Consider the following 18988-nt stretch of genomic DNA (forward strand, 5'->3'; position numbering starts at 1 on the left):
GTGTCTCTGGTCTTCCCAGGCAAGGTTGGAGAGTCCGAGGTTGGTCTAGAAAGTATGGCTGGGGAGTTGGTAGCGGGGAGGAATTCTTGCCATTTTATCATCTCCCTATGCCCTGATTCTCTGCCTTTGCCCTGGCCTGCTGTGGTTGGCCAGGGTCCACTGGGCCTGCACAATCTGCCTGTGCACTTGCAAGCACCCGCTTCCAATCAAGCACAATCACCATGAGCTCCAATCAGATGTTACCACTGTGGAGCTCCAATCAGACGTCACTGCCACTGTGCCACTGAGCTCCAATCAGACGTCAGCACTCCTGAGTCCAATCAGACGTCACCATCCCTGAGGTCCAATCACACATCACTACTACCAACCTCCAGTCAGACCTCATCACCCCTGAGCTCCAATCAAACGTGGCCACCCCTGAGCTCCAATCCCATGTTGCCACCACCAACCTCCAATCAGGCATCACTGCCACTGAGCTCCAATCAGCCGTCACCACTCCTGCGCTCCAATCAGATGTCACCATCCCTGAGCTCCAATCAGACATCACTACCACTGAGCTCCAATCAGCCGTCACCATCCCTGAGCTCCAATCAGACATCACCACTCCTGAGCTCCAATCAGATGTCACCATCCCTGAGCTCCAATCAGACATCACCACCACTGAGCTCCAATCAAACGTGGCCACTCCTGAGCTCCAATTAGACGTCGCCCGTCCTGAGCTCCCGTTAGCCGTCACCACCACCAAGCAGTCTGTGGAAGCCAGGCACCGCCCCCCTCAACCCCTCAGCTGGGAGACAGAACCCATCAAATCCAAATCTAAAGACTCCAGAATTTTCCCTGGATGAAGTGGAAACAAGAGTCTGGCTCTAAGGAACTCAAGTCTGGCTTGGAAAGAAGACACGTGACAGACGAGGCTGGCAGCGTCCGTGGAACCCCAGGCACCGTAATACCGGATTGCAAACACCCGAGGTCCCCACCCATGTTCGTGGCAGGAAGTTCAGTGTTTTCCAAGAACCAGCAGCGCTTGCCAGGCCCGAAGGCTGCGGCGGCTGCAGCAGAAGCTCGGCTGTGCCCCTTGGAGGCGAGTCGCGGTAGCTGCGGCAGCTCGGCTGCGCCCCCTGGAGGCGAGTCCTCGCTGGTTCCTTCACCAGAGCCTGGCAAGCCAGCAGGTATTTATCTCCTGGTAGAGTCTTCTGAAGCAAGGGAGAGAAGAAAAGCTTTCCTCCGTGCTGCAGAGTCACACAGCAAAGGTTTCAGAGTTCCAAAAGATTGCAATTCTTACACTTCACACCTGGTGGTTCCTCATTTCCTCCTTTCCGAGGGAAAGGCATGCCCCAGGACTGGCTGCCCACCTGCTCAACGCCCTTTCAGGGCTGTTTCGTATTCAACACCCTCTTAAAGTTGGGGATCTAACAGGATTGATCTTTTTTTTGGGGGGGGGGTGTAGATGGTGGTGCTTGAATTCGGTCTGGGTGCTGTCCCTGGGCTCTTTTGCTCAGGGCTAGTGCTCTACCACTTGAGCCACAGCGCCATTTCCATTTTTCTAGTGGTTAATTGGAGATAAGAGTCTCACAGATTTTCCTGCCCAGGCTGGCTTTGAATCTCCATCCTCAGATCTCAGCTTCCTGAGTAGCTGGGATTATAGGCGTGAGTCGCCAGCACCTTTATTTAGCAGAATGGATCTTAATGACACTGGAGGACCCTGAAGTTCCTGCTTCCAGCATAAGACAGGAATAAAGTGAAAAATTGTGTGCGTGTGTGTGTGTGTGTGTGTGTGTGTGTGTGTGTGCATGTGCATGCACGCATGCTTGTACTGGAGCTTGAACTCAGGGCCCTGGGTTCTTGCTAACTTTTTCACACAAGGCTGGCACGTTACACTTGAGTCACACCCCCACTTTCAGCAACTTTCTGGTGATTGGAGATAAGACTCTTTCATCTCTGTCTATCTGAGCTGACTTCATGGGTCTGCATGCAGATGTCCTTACCCACTGGGGCCACTGGCTGTGGGAATGGGGCAGCCAGGTCCCGGCAGAGGCTCTGTGGTTAGGCCATGGAGGACCAGAGTCCAATTCCAGAGTCCAACCAGTCTGGGCCATGCTGGGTGGGTGCCATTGACTTGTGGGCAAGTTTTTCTCTCTGGGTTTCTTCAGTCTGCCCCAGCCTTTGCTGCTCTGAAAACCTTCTCCATTTCCTTGGCAGGACTGTTTGGCATTCAGGGACAAAGACAGGAGAGGCTGTGGCCTAGGACACCAGCCTGCATACGAGACATGTCCACATGTCTAGAGGGAACATGTGTCTGAGAAGAGAAGAGAATCTCGCGGGCCATGGCTTCTTTCGCACACCTGTCCCTGTCTGTAACACCTGGCAAAGCAAGGACCCAAGAGCAAAGTTCACAGCTCATGTTTGGTGAGCCGGTGGCAGGTGCAGCTTTAGGCATTTCTACCTATCTCCATATTGAATTCCCTCTACAACTTGATGAAGCAGGTACTGTTATAATACAGATGAGGAAACCGAGGTCCAGGAAGTCAAGTCATTTGACTAGCTGGTAGCAGTGTTTGGATCAAAACCCAAGCGTGGGGTCTCATGTAGTCTACCAATGGATCTCCCTAGAGCACCTTCCTTCCCAAAATCAAGTCTCTTTACAACCTGATCTCTTGCTGTGTTGCTGGTATGTGATTATTGCTGTCATTTAAAATGTAATATAAAATATCAGTGAATTTGGCACCATTGTATATGGGATTTCTGACTCAAAAGAGCTAGATATGCATCCTGGATTTTTTTTTTTTTTTTGGTGGTAGTGGGGGGGGGGGAGTTGTGGGACTTGAACTCAGGGCCTGGGTGCTGTCCCTGAGCAATTTTTACTCAAGGCTAGTGCTCTACCACTTTGAGCCACAGAGCCACTTCCAGTTTTCTGGTGGCTAATTGGAGATAAGAATGTTAAGCACTTTCCTGCCCAAGCTGGCTTTGAGCTGAGATCCTCAGATCTCAGCCTTCTGTGTACTAGAATTGCAGGTGTGAGCCACCAGCACCTGGCTTCCCAGATTCTTGTCTTCCCAGATGTGAGGCCTTGAATAATTTTCTGAATGTCTCTTTGGGTTGGTTTTCTCATCAAACAAGAAGAAAACAATAGTCACCTTGAAATATTATTGCAAGAAGAGAAGCAATGTATGTAATATATATCCTACACACGAGAGTTCAATAAGAGAAATAGCAGCAGCAGCATCACTACCATCACCATCACCTCACCACCATCATTACCACCACCACCATCACGATCATCGCTGATCATCATCATCATTGTAATTTTCACTATGGTTCTTGATCTTCACCATGACAAGAACAGGACTATTGATCAGAGGCAGGCCCAGGGTGTGTTTATAAGCATCACCACCAGGTGGCAGCAGGAATCATACCTCTCCTTGGCACATAGGCTGTGCCTGCTGTAGCATCTACAGGGTAGTGTTAGGAAGAGGCCACATGAGGGGGAAAAAAGCCCACAGCCCTCATATTGGGGTTGCCTATGGCTTCATTCCTCCTCTGAGCGCGTGTTCCAGTCCTCTGCTGCCCCTGTCTCCTGCAGGAGGACACCTCCTTCCCCATGTCCTAGGGGCCTGACAGGCTCCTGTCAGACACCCTTCCTGAGTCCCAACTCTTGCCTTTTCTCCTTGGCTCTGACTCCAGCTCCACTACCTGTGGCTCAGTAAACTTCTTCAGACTTCTTGCCTTTGCTTCTAACCTGTGAGAACTTACCTAACTAGAGAAGTTTTAGCTGTTTCCTCTCCTCCCATGTCAGGTTCAACTTCATCCTAGAACCTTTTCTAGGATGGGATCCATTGTTCATGCACCTCACCCCCCCTGTTTGTGAACTCTGACCTGCTTGTGGGCTCTGGACCTGGCACCATATCGTGGAGGTTGGTAATCATTCTGTAAATACTCATTGTGCGCCCTCTAGGAGCAGGCACGAGGTACTGGGGCCCTGCTGGCAGCCTTCCCCTGGACAAACAACCCAGACAGCTAAGAAAAGAGGGCTTCCAATACGACTGAACACTGGACCCTCGGGAGACCCTCAGAACCCTTCTGATTCTTGCTAGAGTTGCCAGGTAAAATACAGGATGCCCAGTTAGATTCAAATTTCAAGTAGCACTGGGAAGGTGGCTCAGTGGTAGAGCGCTTGCCTTGCATGCATGAGGCCCTGGGTTCAATTCCTCAGCACCACAGAAGCAGAAAAAGCTGGAAGTGGTGCTGTGGCTCAAGTGGTAGAGCGCTAGCCTTGAGCTGAAGAGCTGAGGGACTGCGCCCAGGCCCAGAGTTCAGGCGCCACAACTAACAACAACAACAACAACCACAAAAACAAAAACTAGCCAAATTTCAAGTAAATGACAAATTGTTTTTAGTGTTAATTTCTCTCTAATATTAAATCAGTAACAACTAGTAAATTAAATAATATGACCCCCTGGGTGAACTCCTCCTTGAATTTTGATCCTGATCCCAGGAACATTTGGTGGGATTTATGAAGGTTCAACAGAGAACACACAAATCCTTACCACTCAGTGGGATATGCTTGTGGACCTTGCTGGCAAATAAAGTCCGACCCAATGTACCTCACCAACATATTACCTTAAAAGGAAACACGCACCTGACACTCAGATTGGGTTTTGTTTGATTTTCTTTGAGTCAGAGTCTCACGATATAACCCACACTGGCCTTGAAGTTAAGAGCATCAGCCTTTCAAGTGTTGGGATTATAGTATTCTGTAATGTGGCTAACACTGACTCTTTACTTGGGACTCTTGAAAATTATCAGAGGGCAGTGATGATGGTAGTAGTGAAATATGGAATATTCAGCTATACTTCTTAAAATTCTCTGTTGGGGGTTGGGTCAAAATGGCAGGCTGAGCACATGTTGTTACAACTATCTCGAATCCTCAGCAATGACAGAAGAGATACTTTTTTTTGGTCAGTCACACATCTTGAACTCAGGGCTTGGGTGCTGTCTCTGAGCTTTTTTGCTGAAGGGTTAGCACTCTACCACTTTGATCCACAATTCCACTTCTAGTTTTCTGGTGGTTAATTGGCAATAAGAGTCTCATGGATTTTCCTGCCTGGACTGGCTTTGAACTGAAATCCTCCAATCTCAGCCTTCTGAGCAGCTAGGATTATAGAGGTAAGCTACCAGTACTTGTTAAGAGGCACATTTTAAAATAACGAACCCATGATAGGTCTGGAAGAGAGGCAGTCATAAGCTAGTAATATTGCCAAAGGACAAAAAACATAAAGAATCAATCTGGTGGAGGAAATCACAGCCTAAACTTTATGCAGAAGGAGATGGCTATGGGTAATAGAAGTTCTTGAAAAATGAGGGTCACAACAAGGCTTTGGGCCCCCCATGAAGGTGGTTATTTAACAATTCACATCTAACGGGTCACTAGTGGCTCATGCCATGATAGGTCTGGAAGAGAGGCAGTCATAAGCTAGTAATATTGCCAAAGGACAAAAAACATAAAGAATCAATCTGGTGGAGGAAATCACAGCCTAAACTTTATGCAGAAGGAGATGGCTATGGGTAATAGAAGTTCTTGAAAAATGAGGGTCACAACAAGGCTTTGGGCCCCCCATGAAGGTGGTTATTTAACAATTCACATCTAACGGGTCACTAGTGGCTCATGCCTACAATCTTAGCTACTCAGGAGGCTGAGATCTGAGGACTGCAGTTCAAAACCAGCTCAGGCAGCAAAGTCTGGGAGACTCTTATCTTCAATTACCTACCAAAAAGCTGGAAATGGAGCTGTGGCTCAAAGTGGTAGAGCACTAGCCTTGAGCACAAAAGCAGGGACCTCACCCAGACCATGCGTTCAAGCCCCAGGACTGGCAACATACGCCAAAGAATTTATGTCGAGAACAATAAAACAGGTAGAGCCTTGCCTTCACATGGTGCTAAGCAAGTTGCAATGGTATTTGGCTCCAGGTCACAGTGGTGTGTCTTGAACTAGGGTGGGCAAAGCAAGAGATAAACTTAATGCCCCAGGCAGCTGATGAACCGCAGGAATAATGGGGGCCCGATGCACTCCAAAGACAACTTCTAGAACATATTCCCACACATTTTCTCATCACCATCACTGGCCCCAGTCATGCAACAAGTTTCCCTCAAGTCAATAAAACCAAAACCATTAAAGAGAGGCACTAAGTCCCACAGAAGACAGACCAGCATTTAAGGAAACAGAAGGGAGGTTTCATGGAAGATGATATGGCTTCAAAGGAATATGAGATGAATAATGAAGTCATAAAACGAATTGTAGTAGATGGCCTGTCCACATCTCCTCACCCTTCCCTCTTCAGGGACTTGATTTCAGCCATCAGCACCCCAACTCCCTCTGCCCCATCCCCAGAGCTCTCCGATAGCCTCCAACAGGATCTGGTATAAATACTCATGTTCTACTCTGTCTTCCAGAGTACCCAATATGATTGATTATGGCTGCTGGTGTGGCAATTTATCTGCCATCAGCTGCCTTCTTTCTCCATCTTACTGCATCATTCCCCTTCTCTAGTGCCTGGTATCATGTCCCAAACAAGGTGCAGGGTTGAACGGAAGACCTTGTAAGGCAAGCATTCTACCACCAAGCCACCCCCTCAGCTCAAATTCAATTTAAGAGTTTATTAGAGAACTCAAACTAAGCCTAAGCAACATTCAGCTAGGAGAGTGGGTGGATAACTGAACAGCGCAGGGAACACAGACAGAAAGAACACCCAAATATGGAAAATATAAAGGAAAAGTTGAGTGACATGAATGATAAATCCACAGACTCCATTACCTAACTTAAGAACAAATTATTCAGAGATAGAAATAACACAAGAAATAATAGTAGAAAATCCCCCCAGGATAAACAAACACATAAATTTTTATAGGGTATTGATGACAAATAGCTGCTCCTGATGAAATTCGTCAGTGTCAAGAGTGAGAAAGAACCTCAGTGTTATTTTTACAGGTTACAAACAAATCACCCACAAAGAAAACAAGTTTTGATAGGGTCCGAAATGGCATTAGCCACTCCAAATGCCACAAGACAATGAAACAATCTGTTCAAATCTCTGTGGGAAAGATTTTGGAAGTTAAAATTCAATGTCAAGCTAAAAAACAATAGATAAGAGGGGGAAATTAAAGGTATTTATAAGCACCTGACAGCCTAGGTCTAAATTCTCTCTCAAAATGAATCTAAGAATAAAGCTTAGCAGTACCCAAAGCGGGAATCCAAATCTTACCCATTCTCCAGGTCTCTGTTTAACATCTATTCCTATGTGTCAGTGACTCTCACAGAATCCATGAAGTTTCTTCTCGAATTATTTTGCTTTTATTTTCTGTTATGTCAACTGGACATTCAATCATGCAGTGCCTGGAGAGCTCACATTACTGTGATTGAAATCATTTTCCTCTTGTTTCACTGCTTTGCTATTCATGTGTCTGCATTCCTTTCTGCCCAGATTATAACAATCCTTCAATAACAAGGACCACATCTTAAACGTCAACAAATATTCACTGAGCTTTAAAACAAATCAATCACCTTCTTATCCCACATAGCTGAGCATCCCTGCTGCTCCCATTTTCCTCTTTCCCCATCAAAATTGCCCTAAATGCCTTCTCAAACACAGTCTGCTGATTCTCCCCTCCCTTCTTCTCCCAGTTCTATTTCTTTTCTCTCCCTCACCCCCTCAGTTTCACACCATTGTAGGCAGTAGCTCAGTGACACAGATGATAGACACATCTCTCTCCCTGGGGCACTGAAATAGGAGGTAAACATTGCCACAGAATGATGAAATACTATTAAAGTTCTGCAAATGTTTACTTATAATGTTTTATTGCAGGCACCCCTTTTAATTTTTTTAAGCATGTTGAGATGGTGGGGACCTCGGGTAATTTGTCTGCCTATTTGACTGCTCTTAGAACCTTCCCTGATACCCTGGCTGCCTTAAATGAAGGACCATCAGCCAACCAGCCCTTGGAACTGCTTGCTCCTCCCTTAGAGGAGTCTACATGTCAGAGCATAACTCTGCTCCTCCTAATGGCACTGTCACTGTCCCAGCAAACAACTGAGGCACAGGACTTTTCGCATTACATGTCTAGACGAATGCATCTGAATACATCTCCACCCAGGCCAGAGGAACAGAATTTCCTCTGATACTGCAACTGAAGACTTGTGATTGGTGTAAACACAGTCCTTCATTTGCATAAGGGGCTACCTTGATTGGTGCAGACAGAATTCTTCATTTGCATAAGGGCCCTGACCCAATTAATGCTGTCACCCTTCTCTCACCCTTGGAGCCTAGCTGGAGAAAGTTTAGGACCCTGGGAATATCACCTTGGCTCTGGTCCATTTGTTTTGCCTCCTGGCCATTGTGGAAGTGAACAGCTCTGCTCTACCACGTCCTTCTGCCGTGGTGCCCTGCCGACACCACAGGCCCAGGAACCTAAAACCAACCAAACACGGACTGAAACCTCTGAGATCATGAGCCCAAATGAATCCATCCTCTCATAAGTTGTTTTTCTCAGGTATTTGTCACAAGGACAGAACAATGGCCCACCAGCTACTAGTGTCCCCTCTTGTCAACCAGTACTGCCCAGACATCAGAACCTGAGTAGGAGATATTCAGAAGACAGAAGGGGAGGACACCAGAGCTGAACTGGAGCTAATAGGACACAGATGATGATTAGTTTGGAAGGCTGGGTGTATCATCAACCAGGAACACTTGACCAGCAGCCAGCTGTAGAGTCTCCACATCTTAGCTTCTGTATGTTCACTTTAACATCGCTTTGTTCTGATAGCAATACTGAGGGAGGGTTGAAGGAAATCACTGCCCCTGCCCCATTTTACAGATGAGGCATTTGAGGCTCAGAGAAGTTAAGCGACTCACTCAGGTCACACAGCTCACTAGGGCTGCCTCATTCTAGGCAGGCATACCTGGAATGGAGCAGCAGTGTTTCAGTAATAGCTGCTAACTGAGTCTGTGCCATAACAAAACCTGCCATTTCTATTAATACCTGGGCTGTTTGCCTTCTAGACAGAGACTCACTGTATATTTGGCCAGGGTTTACCGGGGAGGGATTTCCAATCTGCGCAGGTCCATGTTTGGAATAGGTGCTAGGCAAGAAAGGAGATGAAGGAAGGAAGGAAGGGCAGAGAGGCCTGGACACTATTTTCCTGGGCCCAGGTGCTGTGGTCCCACCCACTGGACCTGGAGGCCCTGCAATATGTTTCTTTTTCCGGGTGGTTGGGGCCAGAGGTCAGGAGGAGACTGAGGATTGGGATCCAGGCCAGCGCCCACCCCACGCTGCGAACCTGTGCAGGAGGCTTGTGTTTTCAGAGAGGCTTTTGGAAAACAATGGCCTGCAGCCCACTGGAACCGGGAGGCAAGACTCCGAGGGCACCCTTGCCATCATTCCCCTGCCTCTGCGTGGGATAGGGGGCGGCGGCCCCCTGTGCCAGGTCACGGGAGGCTATGTAGCTAGTGCAGCTGCCCAGCTTCCCTGACCCACTTCCTTTCCAGCCACCCCGGAAGTTCCTTCTGGCAGGGTTTCCTGAGTGTCCAGGCCTTGCCTGACCCCAGGGAGGCCCAGAGGAATGGGCCTGGTCCTCGGTGAGGGAGGAATGCATGCATCTCACTCCTGGAGCGTGGCCGGAAGCAGGGCATGAAACAGTAAAGGCCTCTGGGACCGAGTCATAGCTCTGCAGCGTCCTACTTCGGTTTTGTTTCTTTGTTTTGGTGCCAGTCTTTGGGCTTGAATTCAGGGTGTGGGGACTGGCCCCTACCTTCTTTTTGTTCAAGGTTAGTGCTCTACCACTTGAGCCACAGCTCCACTTCTGGCTTTTTTTTTGTGGTAATTTATTGGAGATAAGAGTCTCACAGACTTCCCTGCTCAGGCTGGCTTTGAACTGCAATCCTCAGATCTCAGTCTCCTGAGTTGTGAGAATTACAAGTGTGAGGCCAGCTTAGCTTCCTAGTTCTGAGCTTAAGCAAACAATTTGATTTCTCTAGGTCTTGCCTTCCCTGCTGTGGAATGGGGAAGCTAATAAGACTCACCTTAAGGGGAGGGGGGCTTGGAGAAGACAGAGACACTTTGAAGATGGGACAGCTGTCTACCCATTCGCTGTGGCAATATGATCACTGCCCAGACCAGTGGCCAAACTGGACGGGGAGCCTGGGAAGGCAGCAATGCGGAGAAGAGAGTAAAGGGTTAAGGGAACAGAAGGTCCCCTCTCCACACCTCCCTGAGTGGCTGGGAGCCAGAGAAAAGGAAAGATCTGGAAGGGAAGGGAGGTAGGACAGGCCCAGAGGGAGAGAGATTGGGGTCAAGACTCCCTGGGCTAGACAGCCTGTGGACCCTTCTTTGGGCCCAAGCTGCCCTCCCACCTCTGCCGGGTTGACAGCCTCCTGCCAGGTTCAGAAATTGTTTTGGACTGGAATTTTTCTACTTGGGGGATGTGTTTGTAGATCCAGGCTCTCTGTGAAGAACCTGCAGTCACTGACATTCCTGAAAAAGACCCAAAGAGGCTGGCCTGACTACAGAGCAAGGGGCTGGAGGAGACGGCTGCGTCAGGCAGCCCGGTCAGCAGTGCGGCCTTCTCTGTGGTCCTGCAGCCAGTCTTGAGGACAAGACTGAAGCAGATAAGGTCACAATGTACCAGCCTTCATGTGAGCCTGGCCCTAGGGTGCCATGTTGACAGGGACCCCCCGGGGGCTTCCCCTGCCCACTCATTTCACAGCTGAAGAGGAGCAAAAGATCCACCTGCACGTGACAAGCGGCACAGAGACCCCCATCTTACCCTGGGGTTCTGCCACAGATCGGAGAGAGCCAGCCGTCCGCCACCGGCCTCCACGGTGCCCATGATTTCATCTTCAGAGAATTTTCTAGAACGATGCTGACCTCAAGGGCAGGGGATATTATGGCCGCCATTTTCCCAGTGAAAATATGAGTGGTCAGAGAAACCAGGTATCCTCACCAACCTGCCAGCTGCGGCTGACTGAGTTCTGGTCATTTGACTTGAGGATCCTGTTCCTCTCCCAGCTCTGAGGAGAGTCTCTGAGGAGTCTTAACCAGGCTCTGATCTTACAGATTTGGGGTCCCTCTGAAAGCAGCTCAGCTCCCAGCAGGCTGCTGAGGGCCTGTGGCCTGGGAGTGGCAGGTGTGAGAGGCACGTTGTCCCTGGGGATTCCAGATCCTTCTTTTATGGCTCAGCTGTGTCCGAGGGGGTTGATGTGGGTTACATTGGTGGATTTACGCCACCTCTGGTGAGGTGGGGAATGAGGTTCAGGTGCTGCAGATCTGGATTTGAGTCCTGTCATTGCTTCCTATCACTGAGTGACCTCATTAGAGCAGTTAAAACAAAACAAAAAACCCCAAGTCATAAAAGCGCACACACTTGGTATGTAAAATGGGAAAGAAATTCTTCTCCCAACCCTATTCCCCAATCTCCCAGTTTCCCTTCCTGGAGGAATGACTTATCCTGCCCAGTGTTTTCTGCAGGTATTCATTGAGTTTGCAGGTGTACTATGCAGGGCTGGTCACATGCCTCAAATGGACCAATCAGATGTAGCGAATGTTTCCGCGCCGTTTCTAGGTTGATACTTAAGGAGCTGGCAATCTCTGTCTCTACCCTTGTAGAGGGGCCTGGGTGAAGAAATCCAGGCTACTCAGATGAGAGATGTCACAGGTGGAAAGAGAGGCCCTGTCCAGCCAGCCAGCGCTAACCCAGCCCCCATGAGAGATACCTTCCTGAGCCTTCCTGCTTTAACCAGCCCAGCCTCTTTTGGAACATGGTAGCATGACCGCCCAGCTGAGTTCTGGTCTGAATTCCCACCCACAAAATCCTGAGAAAGTACAAATCATTGTTGGCTTAGGCCACTGAGTTTGGGGATGGTTTGTTATGCAATAGATAACAGACACACAGTTATCTATGGGGAAAACACAACTATGCCCACCTTGACAGCTACTCCACTACACAGTCAGCTTGAGACATGATTTTTTTTTAAATGAAGCCAAGCACTGGTGGCTCATGCCTGTAGTTCTAGCTACTCAGGAGGTTGAGATCTGAGCATCATGGTTCAAAGCCTTGTCAGGAAAGTCCGAGAAACTCTTATCTCCAAAGAACCACCAAAAAAGCCAAAAGTGTAGTTGTAGTTCAAGTGGTAGAGTTCTAGCCTTGTGCAAAAAGAAGCTAAAAGGCAGTGGCCAGGCCCTGAGTTCAAGCTCCAAAAGAAAATTAAAAAACAAATAACAAGGCTTCAATTTGATTCAAAAGCCAGGCTCCTGGTGTGCTTCAGAGAACATAGACTGCGGGCATCAGTTCACCATAGCTCTGGGACATGCAAGGGATATAAACTACACAAATCACAGTAAGACACTTTCTGAGGATTAGTCTACAAAAGGACACGCAACCAAGTTATGTAAATGAGACATGAATCTGGTGTGTGTGTGTGTGTGTGTGTGTGTGTGTGTGTGTGTGTGTGTGTGACTTCAGGAATGGCTTCTTAGTTAAGAGAGACAGCAAAGCTGTTTGCTGCCCCTGGACATAGATCTGTGAAACTGACAATTGGTTAAATAACGGGAATGTAGATGCTGCTGTTGCAGAAAACTGACTCCCCAGTGGGGCTTGCGAATGTCTGAGAATAACTAAAAGCCAGATAAAAGCCTGGCATCCCTGCCTCCGTTTTGGATCTATCCTGGCTCTGGGCCATTCTCTCCTGCAGCTACCTTGCAGCCTCCCCAGTTTCCAGGAAGGGCAGGACTGAAGGACGCCATGTTCTGACAGGAGTTGAAGTAACAATGACTTTCTTTTTTTGTGTTGTCAGTTGTGGGGTTTGAACTTGGGGCCTGGGCACTCTTCCTGAGCCTTTTCACTCAAATCTAGTGCTCTACCACTTTGAGCCACAGCACTACTTCTGGTTTTCTGGTGGACCATTGGAGATAAGAGTTTCACAGGCTTTCCTGCCCAGGCTGTCTATGAACGCGATCCTCAGAACTCAGCCTCCTGAGTAGCTAGAATGACAGACATGAGTCATTGTCATCTGGCTGGACTTAATTTTTGCTGGCCTGTGGGAGGTAGTTTCATATTACCTGACTTGACCCTGTTCTTGGTGCTCTTCTTCGATGGGACCGGCCTGCGTTAACACAGACTCCAGCAGGATAGTGTACGCTGGAAAGAGCCGCCATGTGGGTGCAGAGAGTGTGTTTATTCACTTTAAATGGACAGTTTCTCTGTTCTTCCCTGAAATGGTGCCTGGGGGGAGGAGTTGCCCCTGCAGCTGTGGTCCCTAGGGAAGGGTCAGTCTGATGGAGGAAGGGAGGGATTGGCTGTAGGGCTGTGAGGTAGCAGGCTTTCCTCACAGTGCAGTGCAGACGTCATCCAGGTCCAAAGCACCATTTCCCTGACTGGGATTGAAACTCAGGCAGGGGAGGTTTGCTGTAGTTACTAGGTGACACTGTCTCTCAACATATTTTTTGTCATCTATTTAAACACAGATTAAAGGCCATTCCTTTTACTTTGTTATAGCTGTCTTACAAATGGCCTGTATGCAATGGTTCCATTGCCTGCGATTCTTAATTGTTCATTGTTGGCTTCCATCCCTCCCTGACCACAGGCTCAAAGGAGGATCACTTGAGAGGAGCCACATTGCTTTAGATATCGAGGGACCCCCCTCCCGTTCTCACATAGGTCTCCCCAGAAGGACAGCATGACCTTGGCAGGTACCTCCTCTGTCCTGGCCTTGGCCTTCAAGTGGGGAGCCAGGACGATGCTGGAGCCGATGACCTCCACGGGTCCCCGTACAAGGATTCTCTGACTCGCTCTGATCTATTTTTACCTGACACTGTTCCCAGGGGCCTGTGGGCCTGAGCTAATTTCCCTGGCTGGCCTGGATCCAGGCAGCTCAGGTGAAGAGTGCTGAGCTAATGAGGCCAAGGTCATGGGCCAGTTAGAATCCCTGGGAGGAAAGTGTGGCTTTGTAGCCGGACTCTGAGCTCCTCCATCAGCCACTGGACCCAGGCACAGGCAGGCCCCGAGGAAAGCGAGGACAGCAGGGCTGATTCCTGCAAGTCATCTCTGTCACTAGGAGTTGCTGGGAACCCCGGGCTCCAATGTCCCCCCACACACACCATGACTCCAGGGTATACCAGAGTGACTGGCCCTTAGGTGGAGATGAAGAAAAGAAGGATCACCCTCCAGCCTGCAGGTTGACACTTCCTTGGTCAAGCAGGGAAGATGAGAACCAATCCTGACATGTCTGCCTCCTCCCAAGGCCATCTGCTTCTGACACCAGACCCTCCTCTTTCTAGGAGTCATCTCCACCACCTTGTCATCAGAGGTGGGAGAGCCTAGGGTTTCTTCTTTTACACCATTACCTGCCACTAGGGCACAGGGTTGTCTACGTTCTTTTCTTCTGTATGTCCCTGACCCTCAGACCAATGTCTAGTAAATATACACTAGGCACAGTAAACACTGTTGGAACGAATCCCAGCTCTATGCACCACTGTCTCGAGTGAGATGGTAGCTGCATTTGAATGGATACAGCATCGTCAATGGGTTCTGCTGGGCTGTTTTCAAATATTTTTATTTCAAAGAGTCTTGGAAGCTCAGTGTTTAGAGGGAAATTGTGTGCAGGCTCTGGAAAAATAGCAGGATAACGCCTTTTTGTAATGTGTTTTCAATTCAGTTCAGTGAATGTATATTATTATTATTGTTATTGTTATTATTATTCTAGTCTATGATTGTCAATTCCGTTCTTACTATCAGCTAGTTGTGGACAAAACACATGCAACTGATGGATTAATTTCATTTTCAAAATAATCACACAAAGGGATGGAAGGGGAAAAACAAAGGAGAGGGTAACACTGCTCCATAGGCAATGTCCTCATTACCTTCCTCATGTCATTGTAACCCCTCTGTACAGTATCTTTACAATAAAAATATATTTTAAAAAGTCACACAAGATGGCCAGTACCACTAGTCCCACATTACATATGCAGAGACTGAGGCAGATGGGGGTGAAGACATTTGCTCAACCTCCTCTCTGCCCACAGAATCATCACTCTTTTGTGTGCCATGTACAAGGCACTGGTGAAAAATGAAGGGGGCTGAGTTAAGCAAATGAGAACATCTGCAAATTTACTGGTGCATGAAATAGCCTGAATGACTCTCCAGAAAATCATGCTGAGTATAAAAAGGCAATCCCCCAAAGCAATGGGCTGTGTGATTTCCTTCATGTGACCTTATGGAAAAATAAAATTATAGAAACGAAGACTACACTGGCAGTGGCCGGCAGTTCAGGAGAGTGGGGTAGGAAGGAAGTGGGTGTGCCTATTGAAAGGCAACACCAAGGATTTTTGATGGCAATTATCTATATACCACCTTTATCAATTGTCGATATCCTGCCTGTAGTAGTGGAGAGGCAGTGTTTGGTGTAATCACATGCAATTACTAGAAAATGGGCCGGTCATATATGCATTTAGATAAACGCTCTGAAGAATCTAGGAACAAAAGGAATGTATTTCAACATCATATTAAATGGAGTAAAACTGAAATCATTTCCTTTAAAGCCAGGAATGAGACAAAAGTATTCCCTCTTTTCACTTCTATTCAATAAAATATTAGAATTCCTAGTCAGAGCAATAAAACAAGAGGAAGAAAGAAAAAAGAGAACCAAATAGAGAAGGAAGAAAACAAATTATTTCTATTTGCAGATAATACAATTCTTTACCTAAAGGACCCTAAAGATTCAACCTCAAAACTTACAGATCTGATAAATACCTTTAGCAAAGTATCAGAATAAAAAATCAGCATACACAAATCTCTAGTTTTTCTATACATTGACAAATGAACAGGCTAGTAAATTAGGAGAATCATTTCATCCACATTAGCCTCAAAATATCTAGGAATAAACTTAACAAAGGAAGTGAACACCCTTGCAATGAAAACTATTAAAAAAAGTTGAAGAAGAAAATTGAAGAAGACATCAGAAGAGAAAAAGACTTTCCATGTTTATGGACTGCAGAATTAATATGATAAAAATGATTCAGGGAGGCTGGGAAGGGAGGTGAAGGGTAAACAAAGGAGGAGGTTGCAATGCTTGGTAAGAAATGTATGCATTATCCTGCCCATGTAATTGTAACCCCTCTGTACAGTATGTTCACAAATAAAATTAAAAAAATAAAATAAAATAAAATGATTCAATGCAATCGCCATCAAAATCTCAATGCCATTCTTCACAGAAATAGAAAAAACAATTCTAGAAATCATATGGAAGCACAAAAAAGCCTAAATAGCCAAGGCAATATTGAGAAGAAAAAAAAAAAGTAATACTGGAGGTATCACAATGCTAAACTTCAGACATGAAGACCAATAGGTCAGAACAGAAGACTCAGAAATAAATTCACACAAGCAATAAATGATGCTGGGAAAACTGGATTTCCATATACAGAAAACTGAAGCTAGGTACTTTTTTTTCCTTCCAGTTATGGGGCTTGGACTCAGGGCCTCAGTGCTGTCTGTCCCTGAGCTCTTTTTGCTCAAGGCTTATGCTCTACCACTTTGAGCCATGGTGCTACCTCTGGTTTTCTGGTGGTTAATTGAAGATAAGAATCTCACAGACTTTCCTGCCTGGGCTGCCTTTGAGCCATGATCCTTGGATCTCAGCCTCCTGAGTAGCTAGGTTTACAGACATGAGCCACCATTGCCCAGCTAGATTCTTATTCTGCCCCCTTTCCCCCCGCCACACACACCCCTCTACTAATATAGATTTAAAGTGGATCAAGGACCTTAATGGAAGACATGAAAATTTGAAATTACTACTAGAAAGACTAGAGAATACACTAGAACATATTGGCATGGGCCATATCTGTCTGAATTGAATTTTAATAGCTCAACAAATGCTCAACAAATAGCTCAAGCATGGCTTGAATCAAACTAAAAAGCTTTTGCACAGCAAAGGAAATTGTTAGTAGGTTGAAAGACAACCTAGAGAATGGGAGAAAATCTTTGCCAGCTACACATTTGTCCAAGGATTAATAATCAGGTTATTCAGGGAGCTCAAAAAAACTAAACACCAAAAGAATCAACAACCCAGTTAATATAAGGGGCAAAATGAATTCAACAGACAAGTCCTGCAAGAAGAAATACAAATAGCCATTAAATACATGATGAAATGTACAACATCCCTGGTCCCTGTAAATCAAAATACATTGAGTCTTTATCTTATTCCAGACTAGCCAGCATCAAAAACACAAACAACAAATGCTGGTGAAGATGAAGGAAAGAGAAGATCTTATACACCATTGGTAGGAATGTAAGCTAGTGTAGCTACTATTGAAGTCAGTCTGGAGGTTTCTCAAACAACCAAAAGCAGAACTACCAGATGATCCATTAATCCTATCGTTTTTTGGGCCTATATCTGAAGGAATGTAACTCAGGATAGAGTAGAGGCACCTGCACATCATGTTTATTACAGCACTGTCCACAATAGCCAAAGCTGCAGAAACAGCCCAGATGTCCTAACTGATGAATAGAGCAAGAAATGGTGATATCTATCTATCTATCTATCTATCTATCTATCTATCTATCTATCTATCTATCTATCTGTGTGTATGTGTGTATAATATATATATATATATATATATATATACACATACACATACAATGGAGTATAATTGAGCTATATATAAGAATTAAATGGGTGAAACTGAAAACCATGATATTAAGTGAAGGAAGCCAGGTCTAGAAGGACAAAGTGCATATATTTTTTTCTCATATGTAAATGTTAGACCTAAAAGATACACTTATTTGTGTGGTGTGTGTGTGTGTGTGTGTGTGTGTGTGTGTGTGTGTGTGTGTGTGTGTGTGTGCATATGTAATGCGTGCTTCTAATTGTGGGACTGTTTGAAGAGATTAGATTGTGGAAGAAAGAGAGAAGGTTAGAAAGTGAAGAATACAGAAATACGTTGCATGTATGAATGCAGGTGACAGGATGAAGTTCACCAAAACTTATTGAATAACAGGGAATAGGGAGGATGGGGAAAGGAAGAGAGGATGAGAGGATCAAGTTGATACAAGTACAGTATATATGTTAAACACCACAGTGGAAACTCTTTGAACCATTCACATACATTTAAGAAAGAGGAACTGGTAGGAGAGAGGAGTGAGAATGGAGAGGGTGAATGTGATCTCAATACTTGATGCCCATGGGTGAAAATGGAAGAATAAAGCTTGTGGAGCTGGGCCTGGGAAGGGGGGAGAAGGCGTGGGGAAGGGAGACAGTGGGAATGTGTGTACAGAGTCTGAGCAAGGTACACACTGTATGCACATATAGACATGCCAAGCAAGGGACGGGGACTTTTCATCAGGCTCTCCTCTCCCTTGAAGCTCCCACCTCCTGCCAGCACTGCCAAGGCTCGGGAACCACACCCTTGGCTCACGAACAGTTCATTCTCCAAGTGTATTAAAATTTTAACCCATTAACCAATGTTGAAAACTTGTGCAATACGGTGAATCTAGGTAAAGGGTATTTGGGATTACTTCATGTCATTTGTACAACTGAAAAATAAAATGTTTAACTTTAAGCAAGAAGATGGTGCTCCAGCTCTCAGGAAGCTCTCATGTGAGTGAAGGAGCTCTGCAGCCTTTCCATGGGTCACGGCGGTGGTGACAGAGGTCATCAGGGTGGGCAGGGAGGGCATCCAACGGAGCAAGGCTGGGGCCCAGTCCCCCAAGTGGGCAGGCAAGGGAGGAGGAAGAGGGAGGAGGAGGAGGAAGATGCCCGAGGCACAGTGGGAGATCTAAAGCCATTCCTTCCACTATGCAAAGATGTGCAATGCAATTATTTCCCAGCTTGCTCACAAATATGTCAAGTGACAGACAAAGTGATCTGTCTGAATTTTTCTTAAACCTTTCACGTTTGCTGGTAAAGCACCTAATCAGAGGAGACAATGAATGGTCCATGGACAGATCTCA

At 46.6% G+C, this 18988-nt stretch overlaps 1 protein-coding gene across 1 annotated transcript in view; it reads left to right on the forward strand.

Moving 5' to 3' along the window:
• The first annotated feature begins 12450 nt into the window (after positions 1 to 12450).
• Positions 12451 to 18988, forward strand: part of LOC122119266 (apolipoprotein L3-like) — a 30714-nt gene continuing 24176 nt past the window's right edge. Inside the window, exon 1 of the mRNA XM_042693303.1 lies at positions 12451 to 12456. The gene's annotated coding sequence lies outside the window, so the exon portion shown is untranslated. The remainder of the gene's footprint in view (positions 12457 to 18988) is intronic.

Source organism: Dipodomys spectabilis, unplaced genomic scaffold (genome assembly GCF_019054845.1).
Source record: "Dipodomys spectabilis isolate Male_0828 unplaced genomic scaffold, ASM1905484v1 ptg000163l, whole genome shotgun sequence".
Classification (NCBI taxonomy): Eukaryota; Metazoa; Chordata; class Mammalia; order Rodentia; family Heteromyidae; genus Dipodomys; species Dipodomys spectabilis.